This window comes from Macaca mulatta, chromosome 3, assembly GCF_049350105.2.
Source record: "Macaca mulatta isolate MMU2019108-1 chromosome 3, T2T-MMU8v2.0, whole genome shotgun sequence".
NCBI classification, from domain to species: domain Eukaryota; kingdom Metazoa; phylum Chordata; class Mammalia; order Primates; family Cercopithecidae; genus Macaca; species Macaca mulatta.
The window spans coordinates 48,566,169-48,577,636 of NC_133408.1; the positions used below are offsets into that span (position 1 = coordinate 48,566,169).

The following is an 11,468-nucleotide window of genomic DNA, read 5'->3' on the forward strand; positions in this document are numbered from 1 at the left end:
TCTTAGCCATGTTCAGTTGAGAAATCCTTGGCTTGTAGCAGGATGAGCCACACACAAAACTCCTCAGACACTGAGTTAAAGAAGGAAGGGGTTTATTCGGCTGGAGACGTCAGCAAGACTTCTGTCTCAAGAGCCGAGCCCCCCAAGTGAGCAATTCCTGTCCCTTTTAAGGGCTCACAACTCTAAGGGGGTGCGTGTGAGAGGGTCATGATTGATTGAGCAAGCAGGGGGTACTGACTGGGGGCTGCAGGCACCGGTAATTAGATCGGAACAAAACAAGATAGGGATTTTCACAGTGCACTTCTATACAATGTCTGTAATCTATAGATAACACAACCAATTAGGTCAGGGGTCGATCTTTAACTACCAGCCCAGGGTGTGGCTCCGGGCTGGCTGCCTGTAGATTTCATTTCTCCCTTTTAGTTTTTACTTCTTTCTTTGGAGGCAGAAACTGGGCATAAGATGATATGAGGGGTGGTCTCCTCCCTTAGGCTCAGCTACTGTAAAACAGTGGAAAGAGCTGTGGCATAGGGTCCAGGTCTGTCCCTTCCTCTAACTTGCAGGGTAACCCTAGACTAGTCATTTTTTATCTTCTCCCCAAATCTGCTCTTCCTGCTCCATCAAGGCCTAAGTGTGTGCATCTGAGGAAGGCTAAATAATAGCCCCCAAAGATATCAGGTCCTGATCCCCGGAACCTGTGTTACTTTATTTGGAAAAAAACTGTCTCTGCATATGTAATTAAGGATCTTTTTTTTTTTTTTTTGAGATGGAGTCTCGTTCTGTTGCCCGGGCTAGAGTGCAGTGGTACCATCTGAGCTCACTGCAACCTCTGCTTCCTGAGTTCAAGTCATTCTCCTGCCTCAGCCTCCCGAATTACAAGTATGTGCCACCACACCAGGTTAATTTTAGTATTTTTAGTGGAGACAAGGTTTTTGCGATGTTGGCCAGGCTGGTCTCGAACTCCTGACCTCAGGTGATCCGCCTGTCTCGGACTCCCAAAGTGTAGGGATTGCAGGCATGAGCCACTGTGCTTGGCCCGATTAAGTAACTTTAGATGGGAAGATAATCCTGTATTATCCAAGTGGGCTCTAGAAGATGCAATTAGAAGTGTCAGTATAAGAGAGAGAGAGGGAGACCTGAGACAGACACCTAGAGAAGGCAATCTGGGAGCTGGGCATGGTGGCTCATGCCTGTAATCCTAGCACTTTGGGAGGCTGAGGCTTATGGATCATCTGAAGTCAGGAGTTCGAGACCAGCCTGACCAACATGGCGAAACCCCCCAAAATACAAAAATTAGCCAGGCGTGCACATGGCGGGCACATGTAATCCCAGCTACTCAAGAGGTTGAGGGATGATAACTGCTTGGGAGCCCGTGGGGTGGAGGTTGCAATGAGCTGGGATCACACCATTGCATGGTAGCCTGGGCAACAGAGCAAGACTCTGTCTCAAAAAATAAAATAATATAAGTCTGGGGGCGGTGGCTCATGTCTGTAATCCCAGCACTTTGGGAGGCCGAGGCAGGCAGATCACCTAAGGTTGGGAATTCGAGACCAACCTGACCAACGTGGAGAAAACCTGTCTCTACTAAAAATACAAAATTAGCTGGGCGTGGTGGCACATGCCTGTAATCCCAGCTACTTGGGAGGCTGAGGCAGGAGAATCCCTTGAACCCAGGAGGCAGAGGTTGTGGTGAGCCAAGATCGCTCCATGGCACTCCAGGCTGGGCAACAAGAGTGAAACTCTGTCTAAAATAAAATAATAAAATTAAATTAAATTTAAAAAAAATCTGGCCACATTAATTGTCAGTGAAAAAAATCTGTCAGTGGCACATTAATGCCTGTAAGATACGCCAAACTCCTTGCCTAGCATGAGGTGCCCTTCACCATCTGGTCCCTTATCTTCTCCCACATGCTCAAATATACAAACATATATGCACACATTCACCCTCCTATATTCACAGTCCCTCTCACATACACACACTCACTTGAGCCATGCTGAACTACAGAGTTCCTGTGATTGGGCTGTTTCATGAGCTCCTGTGACATCTCTCATAGAAAGAAAGTTGTTTCATCTCAACACATGTGTGGCAAAAACTGGTTTGTTCAGCATGGAATAGAAAATGGTTCTGCTACTGGGCACAGTGGCTCATGCTTGTAATCCCAGCACTTTGGGAGGCCAAGGCGGGCGGTTCACTTGAGATCAGGAGTTCAAGACCAGCCTGGCCAACATGGTGAAACCCCATCTCTACTAAAAATATTATACAAAAAAATTAGCCAGGCCTGGTGGCGTGCGCCTGTATTCCCAACCATTCGGGAGGCTGAGGCAGGAGAATCGCTTGAACCCAGGAGGCGGAGGTTGTGGTGAGCCGAGATCACAGGACTGCACTCCAGCCTGGGACGACAGGGCTAGACTCTGTCCCCCCCCAAAAAAAAAGAAAAAAAGAAAAGAACAACGCGGCTCTGCTAGTACTGACACAAATCCCCAGCATAAAAAGTGAAAAACGCACACTTTTGTGGAAAACTGTAAATAGTCTGCTCCCATTTCTATGAGCTAACACACCTGTGTGCACACGGAGCTTTCGGTCCAGTCTGGAAGGGGAGGGCGGGGCCTTCCCGGGAGTGAAGGGGGCGGGGCAGATCCAGACCCTCCAGGGAACGCCCTTGAGTAACCCACGCACGTGGGACCCGTTCCCACCTAGGACCTCTGGCTCAAGATTGCCGGGTAGATGTACCCGGCACGCGCCTCTCCTCCGAAGGGAACCGAAGGAGCTGGTAGGTTTTCACACTTGCAGCAGGTCGGCTGAGAGAACGCAGGATTCAGCCACTGGGAGCCCGAGGAGCGGAGCAGAGGCACCCAGGTAGCCTGCGCGGGGAAATCGGATAGGCGGGGACGGCCTGTATGTAGCTCCCGCGCGCGGGGAAAGGGTGAGTGAGAGACCCCGGGGCTCCGCAGTCTCCCTACGGACTTCCACAGCCCCCGACCCTCGCAGGCCTCCAGAATAGGGGGCAGCGGCCGAGAGATTTCCCAGTCGCGTTGCAGGAGCCCACGTGGAGCCCACGGGCTTCCCTGCCCTGAGCAGCTTTAGCTGCAGCCCCCGCCACCCCAAAAGTCCAGCACCGAGGGCAGCTTCTGCCTTGCCTGCGGTAACCGCCGCAGCCAGCTGAGGACCAGGGAGGGAGAGAGGAGGCCGGACGGTCTCAGGAGTCCCAAAGGACAAATAACCCGGCCGCTGACGCGGGACCCAGACGCGAGCCAACTGCGCGCCCGCCCTGCCCCGCCTGAGCTTTCTGCCCCGCAGCCTGGGGACCAGCCCTTCCCTGTCTGTCACAGCCAGAGCCCAAACCCTGGGGGCCTGAGGACAGTCCGCTGGCATTTCCGTCCCCCGAGGACTGGAGCACACGGGCCAGGGGCCTGGGGACTGGTGGCTGCGGGCTTTGTCCGTCACCGCTGGCAGCTGAACACTCCTCCCCGGGGTCTGAGGTCTGGGACACAGCCTGCCGATACCACCACGCAGGCCAGGGGACTCACTTGCCCCTCCCGCCCATCACTCCTGCTGCCCCAGGGCCTGAGATCAGCCACACGCCCAGCCAGGGACTGTCACTACCAGCATTCCAGCAGGGCACCTAGAGGCCCAGGAAAAGGCCCACGAATCGCTCCCCTGAACCCACTAACGCCAGGGCTAGCATACACTGCTCTGGGGCTCAAGAACAGGCAAGCACAGCCTCCACTAATAACCACACACTAAGTCACTCAAGTAGTGTACAGAGCCTACACTTCTACCCCAAACCAAAGCCAAGGTCCCCTACTTAACCACATCATATCTACATCTTCAGGAAGAAGTCCTCCCCTACAAAGTGAATTCACAAACTTGGAAGAAGTGACTATTCCACAAGATGCCCAGATCTCAATGGAAGGACCCGGGAAGCATGAAAAAGCAAGGAAATGTGATGCCTACAGAAGAACCCAGTAATTCTCCAGCAACAGATCCCCATCCAAAAGAAATTCAGGAAAGCTCAAACAGAGAATTGAGCAGAGAATTGACCCGACTGATAGTAAAGAAGGTCATCAACATGGAAGAGTCTTTTGAACGAGAACACAAAGAAATGAGGAAAAGAGTTGGGGAGACGTATGAGATGATTACCTGCCAGAAAGAGGTTTTAAAATTCAACAGAAGAGTATTTCTGGAACTGAAGAAATCATTGGATGAAATACAAAGTACAGTCAAAAGCTTCAATGATAGACTAGAACAAATAGAAGAAAAACTCTCAGGACACAAAATCTGAAGCATTTTTCTCACTTTAAAGAAAATGGGTTGTACACTGGCCATTAATGTGAACGAAACCTGCTGGGTTAATTGTTATTCTGGGGTCTTGGGTAATCGTTAGAGCAAAATAAAAATAATTTCCTTTAGAGATAGTCGATTTTGCAAGATGAGTTATCATGCAGCAGTTGTGTAAAGATGATCTGATTCAGTTACTGAATCTGATCAGTACTGAATTCAGTAGGCACAGTAATGGTAACAGGTGAATGTAGCTGAAGGACATTGTCATGGTCAAGAAAAGCCACTCCTGTCTCTAACAGATTGCCCACACAGCTACATGTCAGCCCTCCTCACTGTAAACCTGACAAACACTGTAGCATTTATTTATTTACAGACATGGGCTTTCTGTATCCCAGGCTGGAGTGCAGTAGTGCAATCTCACTGCAGCCTCCATTTTCCGAGCTCATGCCATCCAGTCTCAGTCTCCCAAGTAGCTGGGACTACAGGCATGAGCCATGACCCCTGGCTAATTTTTTTTTTTTTTTTTTTTGGTCGGAGTTTCGCTCTTGTTGCCCAGGCTGGAGTGCAATGGTGCGATCATGGCTCACTGCAACCTCTGACTCCCAGGTTCGTGCCTCAGCCTCCCGATTAGCTGGGATTACAGGCACCCGCCACCACGCCCAGCTAATTTTTGTATTTTTAGTAGACATGGGGTTTCCCAATGTTGGTCAGGCTGGTCTTGAACTTCTGGCCTCAGGTGATCTGCCCGCCTGGGCCTCCCAGAGTGCTGGGATTACAGGGGCTGAGCCACCGTGCCCAGCCTCCTGGCTAATTTTTGTACCTTTTTGTAGAAACGGGGTTTCACCATGTTGCCTAGTCTGGTCTTGAACTCCTGAACTCAAAGTGATCTGCCTGCCTCAGCCTCCGAAAGTTCTGGGATTGCAGGGGTGAACCACACTGTGCCAAGCACACCCTAGCATGTTAATTCATCTTCCTTTTTTTTGGAGAGGGAGTTTTTGCTTTGCAGGAGCTGAGATCTAGCCACTGCACTGCAGACTGGGAGACATAGTTAGACTCCATCTCAAAATAATGATGATAATAATAATAATAAAGCATCCATAAAAACGCATACATCAACGTCAATGATTTTTTCTTTTTTGAGATGGAGTCTAGCTCTTGTCGCCCAAGTAGGAGTGCAGTGGCACGATCTCGGCTCACTACAACGTCCGCCTCCCGGGTTCAAGCGCCCGGCCGAATAGTCCTATTTCTATTAGCAAACACACCTGTGTGCACACGGAGCTTGCGGACCAGTCTGGAAGGGGAGGGCGGGGCCTTCCCGAGAGTGAAGGGGGTGGGGCTGACCCGGACCCTCCAGGGAACGTCCTTGAGTAACTGGCGCCATTAGGACCCGTTCTCACAGACTCAAGATGGCCTGGTAGATGCACCCGGCACGCGCCTCTCCTCCGACGGGAACCGAAGGAGACGGTAGGTTTTCGCACTTGTAGCAGATCGGCTGAGAGAACGCGGGATTCAGCCGAGAAGCCACAGGGAGCCCGAAGAGCGCAGCAAAGGCACCTAGGCAGCCTGAGCGGAGAAATCGGATCGGCGGGGACGGCCTGTAGCTCCTGCGCGCGGGGAAAGGGTGAGTGAGAGACCCCGAGGCTCCGCAGTCCCCCCACGGAGTTCCACAGCCCCCGACCCTCGCTGACCTCCAGAATCGAGGGCAGCGGCCGAGAGATTCCCCAGCTACGTTGCAGGAGCCCACGTGGAGCCCACGGGCTTCCCTGCCCTGAGCAGCTGCAGCTGCAGCCCCCGCCAAGGGAGGGCCAAGGAGGGAGCGGGGAGGCCGGACGCTTTCATACGTCCGAAAGGACAAACAACCCCACCGCCGCCGCAGGACCCAGACGCGAGCCAACCGCTTGCCTTCTCTGCCCCGCCTGAGCTTTCCTGGGGACCAGTCCTTCCCTGTCCGTCCTAGCTAGCCACGGAACCCTGGGGCCCTCGGTACAGTCCGCTGGCAGTTTTGCCTCCTGAGGAGTTGAGCACTGGGGCCAGGGGTCTGGGTATTGGTTACTATTCGGCCTCTTCCGCCACCGTTAGCGGCTGAACACTCCTCCCCGTCCTCGACGGTTTTTGAGGTCAGGGGCCCAGCCTGCGGATACCACCGCAGGCCAGGGGACTCGCCTGCCCTCCCAACCTGGGCAGCCACCTCCAACACCAGCAGGGACCGCCTGGGTCCCGGAGGGTTGCCGTCCGTCCCCCCTCCCCACCCCTGCCGCCAACTGCAGCTACGCTGCCCACATCGTACCCACTGCCCCGGCGCCTGGGATTAGCCACACCCCCAGCCAGTGGCTGCCACTACCAGCATTAGAGCAGGACACCTAGAGGCACACGAGTCACTCCCCACAACCCGCTGATAACAGAGCCAGCATACACTGGGGCTAAAGAATAGGTAAGATCAGGACACCACTGTGTCCAAAGACTGGCCCACCTAGCCTCCTAATCCCCAGCAACCACAGCCTCCACTGATAACCACACCCTAAGCCACCCAAGAAATCATACAGAGCCTACAGTACTACCCCAAATCAAAGCCAAAGTGCCCCACCTAACCATCATCCTATCTACATTTTCAGGAAGAAGTCCTCCCCTACAAAGCGAGTTCACAAACTTGGAAGAAGCCACTTTCACAGGATGCACAGATCTCAACGGAAGGACACAGAAAACATGAAAAAGCAAGGAAATGGGCCTCCTCCAAAGGAACCCAGTAATTCTCCAGCAGCAGATCCCCATCCAAAAGAAACACAAGATATTTTGGAGAGAGAATTGAACATAGAGATTATACAGTTGATGGGCATAATGCAAGCATCATTTGGAAAAGAACAGAGAAAAAAGATGGAAGTAGTTAGCGTTCTACAGGAAAAAATTATCAACTTCAGTGATATTCCTAAAAGCAACCTAAGGATACTTCTGAAACTGAAGAAATCACTGGATGAAATACAGAGCAAACTCAAAAGCTTCAATGATAGACTAGACCAAGTAGAAGAAAAACTCTCAAAACTTGAAATCTGAAGCATGTTTCTTAAAGATTTAAAGGGTTATACTCTGACCATTAATGTGAACAAAATCTTCTGGGTTAATTCTTATACTGGGGTCTTGGATAATCATTAAAGTAAAATGAGAATAATTTCTTTTCGAGATGATCAATTTTGCGAGATCGATTTTTTTTTTTTTTTTTTTTTTTTAATGAGATTGAGTCTTGCTCTGTCGCCCAGGCTGGAGTGCAGTGGCACAATTTCAGCTCACTGCAACCTCCGTCTCCCAGGTTCAAGAGTTTCTCCTGCCTCAGCCTCTGGAGTAGCTGGGACTATAGGCGTGTACCACCACACCTGCCTTATTTTTGTATTTTTAGTAGAGATAGGGTTTCACCGTGTTAGCCAGGCTGGTCTCAAACTCCTGACCTCAGGTGATCACCTGCCTCGGCCTCCCAAAGGGCTGTGATTACAGGCGTGAGCCACCAGGCCAGCTGAGATGGATTCTTGTTAGGCAGCAGTCATGGAAAGAGGATTTGATTCAGTTGACGTTAACAGTGCGCACGGTAATCCTAACAGGTGACTGTAATTGAAGCTAAATTACCAGGGAATTGTCATGGTTTAGAAAAGACTCTCTACCAGGCGCGGTGGCTCATACCTGTAATCCCAGCACTTTGGGAGGCCGAGGAGGGTGGATCACCTGAGGTCAAGAGTTCAAGACCAGCCTGGCCAACATGCTGAAACCCCGTCTCTACTAATAATACAAAAAAAATTAGTAGCCGGGTGTGGTGGTGCATGCCTATAGTCCCAGCTACTGAGGCTGAGGCAGGAGAACCATCTGAACCCAGCCGGCAGAGGTTGCAGTCAGCCGAGATTGTGCCACTGCACTCCAGCCTAGGTGAGAGAGCGAGACTCTGTCTCACAAAAAAAAAAACAAAAAAAAGAAAAGTCACTCCAACAGACTGCTCAGCCCTCCTCACTGTGAAAGTGACAGACACCCTGGCATTTTTATTCACCTCCCTTAGGTGCCTTAACTTTTTCTCCCACTCACAGCTGAAAAGAACTATATCTACCATTTGATCTACTTAGTGTATTTTCCCATTTGCTATGTTGAAAAATTACAGATGTAAAAATTGTAGGGCGAGTGTGGTGGCTCATGCCTGTAATCCCAGCACTTTGGGAGGCCAAGGTGGGCAGATCACAAGGTCAGGAGTTCGAGACCAGCCTGGTCAACATGGTGAAACCCCATCTCTACTAAAAATACAAAAATTAGCTGTGTGTGGTGGCACATGCCTGTACTCCCAGCTATTCAGGGGGCTGAGGCAGGAGAATTGCTTGAACACAGGAGGCAGAGATGTCAGTGAGCTGAGATCATGCCATCGTGCTCCAGCCTGGCTGACAGAGAAGACTGTCTCAAAAACAGACAAACAAAAAACAAAACAAAACTGCAGGCACAGCAGCTGATGCCTATAATCCCAACACTTTGGGAGGCTGAGGCAGGAGGGTTGCTTAAGGCCAGGAGTTCGAGACCAGCCTCAGCAACAAAGTGAGCGACTCTATCAAAAATAGGATAAAAATTAGGCAAGTATGGTGGGCGTCAGCCTCTAGTCCTAGCTATTCAGACACAGGTGGGAAGATCGCTTGAGCCTGGGAGGTTGGGGCTGTAGTGAGCCTGAATGACAGAAAACTCCTAAGATGATTAAAACAAATACCTTTGGCCGGGCGCGGTGGCTCACGCCTGTAATCCCAGCACTTTGGGAGGCCAAGGCTGGGTGGATCACAAGGTTAGGAGTTCAAGACCAGCCTGGCCCAAATGGTGAAACCCCTTGTCTACTAAGTATACAAAAAAAAAAAAAAAAAAAAAAAAAGCCTGGCGTGGTGGTGGGCGCCAGTAATTGCAGCTACTCGGGAGACTAAGGCAGGAGAGTCACTTGAACCCAGGAGGTGGAGGTTGCAGTGAGCCCATATCGTGCCACTGTACTCCAGGCTGGGTGACACAGTGAGGCTCCGTCTCAAAAAACAAACAGAAAAAATGCTTGTACAATAAATGATAAACTCACCATGTCTGGTTATTCTGAGCATTAAGTTTTGAACATTTTTACCAATTTGATGTTATGAAATTTTTTAGGCCGGGCATGGTGGCTGCCACCTGTAATCCCAGGACTTTGGGAGGCTGAGGCGTACAGATCACTTCATGTCGGGAGTTCGAGACCAGCCTGGCCAACATGTTGAAAACCAGTCTCTACTGAAAATACAAAAATGAGCCAGGTGTGGTGGCACACACCCGTAGTCTCAGCTACTTGGGAGACTGAGGCAGGAGAATCGCTTGAACCTGGGAGGCAAAGGTTGCAGTGAGCTGAGATCAACTCACTGCATTCCAGCCTGGGCAATAAGACTTTGTCTTAAAAAAAAAAAAAAAAAAATTTAGAAGCTGTGTATGTATTCTACCTTCCAGCTGAATATGTTGTCCATATCAAGGTCATCTAAATAAATATAAACTTTTGGAGATAAATGCTAACAATCTTTTAAAATATCCTGGGTGAGCTGTATACCCATGTTGCTAGCAGTGCACTCACTAAGCCAAAAGTTGGAAACACCCAAATAGCCAACAGATGAATGGATAAGCAAAATGTGGTCTGGCCATATGATGGAATATTATTCTATCTTCTTAAGGAAGGAAGTTTTTTTTTTCCACACAGAGTCTGTCTCTGTCACCCAGGCTGGAGTGCAGTGGTGAGATGTCAGCTCACTGCAACCTCTACCTCCCAGGTTCATGTGATTCTTGTGCCTCAGCCTCCCGAGTAGCTGGGATTACAGGTGTGCCCCATCATGCCCGGCTTGCTTATTTATTTATTTATTTATTTATTTATTTATTTATTTAGAGACAGGGTTTCATTCTTGTTGCCCAGGGTGGAGTGCAATGGCGTGATCTTGGCTCACCGCAACCTCCGCCTCCTGGGTTCAAGCGATTCTCCTGCCTCAGCCTCCCCAGAGTAGCTGGGATTACAGGCATGTGCCACCACACTGGGCTAATTTTGTATTTTTTTTTTTTTTTTGGAGAGAGTCTTGCTCTGTTGCTCAGGCTGGAGTGCAGTGGTGCAATTTCGGCTTACTGCAACCTCCACCTCCTGGGTTCAAGCAATTCTCCTGCCTCAGCCTCCTGAGTAGCTGGGATTACAGGTGTGCACCACCACACCCAGCTATATACTTTTTGTATTTTTAGTAGAGACGGGGTTTCACCATGTTGGTCAGGCTGGTCTCGAACTCCTGACCTCATAATCCGCCTGCCTTGGCCTCCCAAATGCTGGGATTACAGGCGTGAGCCACCACGCATGGCCCTAATTTTGTATTTTTAGTAGAGACAGGGTTTTGCCATGTTGGCCAGGCTGGTTTTGAACTCCTGACCTCAGGTGATCCATTTGCCTTGGCCTCCCAAAGTGCTGAGATTACAGGCGTGAGCCACCGTGCTCAGATGTATTCTGCCTTAAAAAGGAAGGAAATTCTGACACATGCTGCAACACAGATGAACCTTGAGATATTAGGTTACCTGGAATAAACCAGTAACAAAAAAGCAAATACTGTATGATTCCCCTTGTATAAGGGACTTAGAGGAGGCAAAATCAGAGACAAAAAGTAGAATAGAACGGTGGTTGCCAGGGGCTGGGGGAAGGAGAAAAGGGGAGTTGTTCAATGGTTACAGAGTTTCAGTTAGAGATCATAGAAAGTTCTGGAGATGGATGGTGGTGATGGTTGCATAACAATGTGAGTGTATTTACTGCTACTGAACCGTATACTTCCAAATGGTTAGAATGGGCTGGTTCTGGTGGCTAGCGCCTGTAATCCGAGTACTTTGGAAGGCAGAGGGGGTGGATGGATTCAGCTCGCAAGTTTGAGACCAGTCTGGGGAATATAGTGAAACCCCGTCTCTACAGTAAAAATCTGGCTGGTCGTGGTGGTGCGATCCTGTAGTCTCAGCTACTCGGGAGGCTAAGGTGGGAGGATGGCTTGAGCCAAGAAGGTGGAGACTGAAGTGAGCCCAGATGGCACCACTCCACTCCAGCCTAGGCTAAAGAGGCAGGTTGGGTGTGGTGGCTCATGCCTATAATCCCAGCACTTTAGGAGGCTGAGGTGGGCGGATCACAAGGTCAAGACATCGAGATCATCCTGGACAACATGGT

The 11,468-nt window shown here is 50.2% G+C and overlaps 1 long non-coding RNA gene across 1 annotated transcript; it reads left to right on the forward strand.

Annotated features, from left to right (window-relative positions):
- Positions 1–5,661: 5,661 nt before the first annotated feature.
- On the forward strand, positions 5,662–7,445 carry LOC114676726 (uncharacterized). The gene is made up of 2 exons (XR_003727777.2): positions 5,662–5,903; positions 6,895–7,445. It is a non-coding gene; the product is annotated as an uncharacterized LOC114676726 (long non-coding RNA).
- Positions 7,446–11,468: the final 4,023 nt, after the last annotated feature.